We start from the raw sequence: 6,152 nt of genomic DNA, 5'->3' as shown, positions 1-6,152 counted from the left end.
TCTCTTTAAACTGGTTACCCAATATTCCTTTTCACTAAGCCCTAATTTATTTTTATTCCTTTTGACTAAGCCCTAATTTATTTTTATTCCTTTTGACTAAGCCCTAATTTAGTTATACTTTCTCCAATCGCCACCCAACTATCCATATCTCTCCCGTTCAACCAAAAGCCTGAACAACTCTTCAAATTAGTTGTTTGTTGTTGTCATTTCTTAATTTAATATTTAATTTTCTTCTTTTTTTTCATGTATACATTTACTATGAAATTTTTAATAAAAATACATAAATCTCAGAGGATGTTTCCTCAACAATCGTCCAGAAAAGGAATAAAGATGAAGATATAAAAAATATGATTGAAATTATTTAAATATAAATTATATGGGTTAACTCTATTTATTTGCTCATTGAATATTAAGTGTTAGATTTTTCTTTGTATGATTTATTTTAACACTATTTTTTAATTGTTATTGAAATGGAAAATGAGGAAGGAGATTACAATGTCGGGAATCGAACTCTCATCAAAAAGTTTTCAGGTAGTCAACCAACTTAACTACTAAAATTCTCCTTATTATCATACATTTAGTATTTTTTTCCCTTTTATGTTTTCCTTTTCGTATGTATTTTTAACAAATCTTGTGTTTGATCTCAATTTTTAAAAATCTTAATTTTGAAATTCGTACTCATACACAAAGTTATTGAATTGATATTCCATTATTATCAGATTTAAAAAGTTATAAAAATAGTTATTAATTGTTATTGAATTTTTATTGTTCATCATATATCCGCCTATCCGAAATGTTGCAAATATAGCAATGTTCCGATGATACTTAGAACAAAAACTTCGGAGGACTTGGTACTAACAACAAAGATTAAAGAGTATTTTCAAAACTAGAAACAAATTAAAAATAATATACAAAATATTTTTCTCAAACAGGAAAATTGAGTCCACCAAATGAACAATGTATTCTTCACGAAATTACTCTTTCGAAGTACCCAGGTTAATAGAATTTATCCTCCCCATGGTAGAATGATCTTACTCACCAAAATATTGGTACTTATATAAATGATGTCATTGAAAAACTCAATGGCAGTATATCCTCCCCATGATAAAATGATCTTACTCACCAAAGCATTGGGAATTATATGAATATATCATTGAAAAACACAATGTCAGTAAAGTACACTTAGAGTACTAGATAGAGTTGGTTATATATACAAAACATCTACAATGTAGAGAACAACAACAAGAAGTAGTGAAATAAGTCATACACCAAAACTTGAAATAATCCAAAGAAAATGAGATTTTCAACATAATAATAAATGTAATATATTTCTATTTGGATAATTTTAAAAACAATTCTACGATCCTATAGGCTTAAGTTACCCAAATGGAATAAAAATTAAAGGACATACAAGCACTTATGATGCCTTCCAGTTTCAAAAAAAAATATCCAAGGTAAACAAGACGTTCAACATAACTATATATGTCATTGGTGTTGTTTTCCTTTGGAAAATCCTTGATTTTTAATTCCCTCCAACTTTTTCTTATGACATTATAAGAGAATCAACTGACAACACTTGGACTTAAGTACATGAAAAATACAATCTCTCCACTACTGGGAGTGCAGAATGATAAATTATAGTTTTTTTATCAGTCCGTATCAAGGGAAAATGAATGATGTTTCTCTCTCATTATTTTCTTGGAGTATGCTCTAAAACCCACATGTACAAGTATCCACTTTGTCTACTTTAAGTATCATAATATATGGCTTCTAATTTACCCTTCACCTCTATCAGCTCATGACAGTGCAAACCAAATGCTTCCTAAAATGCAATAATTTAACAATTTTCAGATTTAACATCAAATGAAACAATAGAAGATTTGTAACCGTTCATAACATACTCATAAATGAACTGATAGATAACTCCACTAATGCAAACACTGGAACTACTAGACGGAACACAAGAGAAAATGCTTTTACTCTTTCTCAGTGATTTGTCTAGACTAAAGTGAAAATCCAATTTTTTATGTATCCTTCTTGAGCATGATATTCATCTGAGATAACTTTGTACTTTCTTTCAATCTAACGAATAGTTACACCAAGGAATATGTTTATATGTATTGGGCAGAAATGTTACTTCTTTTCTGCTAGGATTGGAAGTTAGTAAAGATGATTTTCTCCAATAACAAAATAAACCATTAACACATGAACGTAAATGAGAATATGTAGGGATACGATTGTGGATTTTATGAAATTTGTCACCTTGAAGAAGTGAGACAAAGGCTTTTCCATCTTTCTTTTCCTCCGCGGTGTAATAAACTGCTTATCCTTTCGGAAGGAATTTCGTCCCAGTAGAACATCATCTATGGATATCAAAAAAATGTAATTCTGATTCAATAAAATTAAACAATTTGGAAACACATTTTAAACACATTAAGGAATTGGTAGGAAGCCATGAGAATATTTAAAATATTATATCGTTAGGTATTTTGTTGGAAGAATTCATAATGTTTATTTTCTTTTGGCCTCTTATTGATGTCCTGTTTGGCTCTCTTTTTCCTTGTATAACTCTATCTTTTCCTAGTTTTAAAATCTTAAAAACATTACAACGAGAACTACAAAAAAGTGAAGTTCTTTTTTTTGTTTTAAAATACTAAAAATAATATTATTGCAAAATAAGTTGAATTGTTTTTTTAAAAAAAACTTAAAACAGAAATTGTAGGAAAAAGAAAAATTGAGCAGGGCACGATTTCATTAGATTTTTTTGGACTGCTAGGTGCAACTCTTATTTGTTTCTTCATTACCTTAAAATAAAACATCAAACTTGTGTACAAGAGGAGAATCCATCAATTCCCAAAGAAATAGTCATTCAAATATGGCATAATGCATATATTGGACCCTAAACTTTGATTCAAATTTTAACTTTGACTTCCAACATTCATAGTGCACAAATAGACACATTAACTATCCAACTTTTAAATAAATAAACACATGAGTCCTACATTGAACAATACACGAAGGACACCACGTAGGACAAAAAAATCACATGTAGGATGACCTATTTGTTCAAATTTATACAAGTTTAAGTGTCTACTTGTGTACACCCAAAGTTGAAGGGCATAAATGTGATTTGAAGCCAAGTTAAAGGGTACATTTATGTATTATGCCTTTAAAATAGTGACATGGCTTCATGTAAAATCACTAATGTGTTTCAAGTGCGTTACTAAGTTAAAAATTCTTTTATTTTTTATTCATTTACCGATATCCATACATCTCATTCTATGATCCGTCAAGGTGGAACAAAATACTTCTTGAACGGAAGGGAATTTTATTGCATCGCTGATCAGCAAAAGGAATATGGAAAAAGCTCTGCTTCCAGACTTGTTCAAATACGGAGTTTTGTTGAATTGCCCTTCTATAACCCTATCGGTTTTGTTATTAGTTGCCTTAATGGTTTATTTTTCATTGAAAAACCTGCTGCAATTTTGAACCTTAGTACAGGAGAAGTAAGATATCTTCCCAAGTAAATGATGATAAGATTCTCTTTTACTATTGGTTAGGTTTTGAGCTAGAAAAAAATAAGTACAATGTTCTTTTGACATAAGATGGTAGCTAATTGTACATAAAACAATGTGTTTTTACATTAGGCATTGACAAATCATGGAGAAAGACTCAAAGAATTTCCAAATCTATTTCGTACAAGCTCGGGGTTCGCATCAATGGAGTTAACTATAGATTTGTTTTCCATGGAGGAACACTTCCTATTGATGCATTTGATCAGTAATACTGTAAGTTTCAAACTTATTGTATTGAAGAATTCATCTAAGTGGTGGTACAACGAGTTGATAGAGGTGAGGGGTAATCTACCAATAATTAATTGTCCAAAATGGTCATGTTAATATATTCACTTAAGGGTTTTAGGACAAATTCAGAAATAAGAAGAATGGGAGAGTCATATCATTCACTACCGTACAATGTGGAAGCACATACCACAAAAAATCATACTCCATGTCATATTATCATGCATGTTTTGTGATGGGCATATTTTATTCATCCTTAACTTAGAGTCAGGTGCTTTATGCTCGTGTTATGATATCACAAGATAGAGTTGGAAAACATTAGAAATTAAGGGGCTTCCTACGAACCACCGCATCAGAGGCATTTATAGTTATAGAGAAAGACTAGTTATGTAGAGATTAAGTTTCTTCTGTTTTAGAATTTTTTGCAATATTTATGTTATTTTTATGACATAATACATATATTGGACCCTAAACTTGACTTCAAATTTTAATTTTGACCTCAAACTTTCATAGTGCACAAACAAGCATTTTAACTATCCAACCTTTTAATAAATAAGCTTGTGAGTCCTACTTGGAGAAACGCGTGATGTGCACATATTTTGAGCTAGTTAGGAGTAATTTTCGAGGCCGACAACAGTAAAAAAATATTCTGAAATGACAAGTCTACCCTTAATGAATCCCTTATATATATATTTTTTACATTTCCAAATCACTATCTCATTTTATTTTTGTTTAATTCTAAAATGGACGTGTAAAATATTTAATTAGTTGTAGCCATTATGTGATTCACTAATAAACGTATGAGTGTTTGCATTTTACTCTATTTGGCTCCATAAACAGCGTTTTTATTTATTTAAAGGTAGGACAGTTAAAGTGCATGTTGTGCACTATGAAACTTGGAGGTCAAAGTTAAAATTTGCAGCCAAATTTAGGGTCCAAATATGTATTCTGCCTATTTTCATTGCATAATGATACTAAACATCATTACATGTCAAAATAGTATCTAAAGAAAAGTATATGACAATACAATTTTATTTGCAGAGGTTGATTTTTGTTATGCTTTATTAATGTCACTCCCAGCCGTCCAAGTTAGACTTGGGGATTTTAAGGCAGACACATATCATTCATTTTCCTTCAATGTGGAACGACGTAATATCTCAGGACCTATGTCATCTTGAAATTTTCAGTGGCATTCTAGTTTTCAACTTGCAATTTTCAGTTATATTCAGTTGCCTTTTCGTTTTCAACTAGCAATTTTAGTCAAATTCTCTTGATTGCACGTCATTACTAGCAACTTACTGATTATTTCAAACACCCGAAGCATTCAAAATTTTTTGTTGCTATCTCTATAGGTTTAGGACATAGAGTTAACTCTCGATCATCTGAAACCTCTAAAACATCTCTGTTTGCAGCAGCTTTTTAATGACCAATGTAACCTGTATAAAGTGTTAGCATTTTTGTTAATGCTGATATGATCCATATTAGATGGGTCTATTATCCCACTTCATGGACCCATTATTCCACTAATGGGAAGGTAGTTAACTACCGAATGGGATAATGGTTAACTACCTATTATCTCACTAATGGGAAAGTGGTCAATTACCCATTATCCCACTAATGGAATAATGGTTAACTACCCATTATCCCACTACATTATCCACTATCCTACTAATTGTTTGGTAACTTCCCATGAACTCTTAACCGTTCTTGATGGGAGTACGGTTATAAATATGTCATTTGGTTAAAAGATCCCTAAGTACATTACTTTATAAAAACTCCATACCATCTAAGAGTGAGGTTTTGAGTACTTAGAAGATCTTTGAAGAAAAGAAGAATTGTAGCTTCTGACTATATCTCTAACAATGGTTGGAGGTATGTCAATCATTCTATATTTCCGCTGGGTTATTGCTCTGTAATCTCAAACATTTGGCATCAGAGCGGTTGAGTTGCCTCTACTTTGTTAAATGTCGGAATTCTCTAAAGTCGCTCAAAATGGTTCTTAAAAATTCAGGTCTTGTTTTGAAATTTTTGAAAATATTTTCTAATAATAAAAGACAAAGAAATTGTTGTTTTGTTGCATAATGTTCAACAATAAATCTTGTATATGATTTTGATTTAATGTTTAGAGATTCATATAATCTTATGTGATTGAAATTTAACCACAGTAGTCTTAATGAAATGATACTATATATTTTATTTTGGATCACTTAAATAAATAACTGTCTAAGCGATCTAGAATTATTTGATTAAAGTTTAGCCACAACATCTTTTATTGAATAAAATTTTAGAAGTAAGGATCACATAAAGAAATTTTAGACATTAGAATTGTATTTAATTATGCATGAGATGATA

The 6,152-nt window shown here is 30.5% G+C and overlaps 1 pseudogene; it reads left to right on the top strand.

Moving 5' to 3' along the window:
• The first annotated feature begins 470 nt into the window (after nt 1–470).
• Nucleotides 471–4,193, top strand: LOC114074912 (annotated as a pseudogene).
• Nucleotides 4,194–6,152: the final 1,959 nt, after the last annotated feature.

This window comes from Solanum pennellii, chromosome 1, assembly GCF_001406875.1.
Source record: "Solanum pennellii chromosome 1, SPENNV200".
NCBI lineage: Eukaryota > Viridiplantae > Streptophyta > Magnoliopsida > Solanales > Solanaceae > Solanum > Solanum pennellii.
Note: the sequence above shows the minus strand (reverse complement) of the source record. Positions and strands in the feature narration are given on the sequence as shown.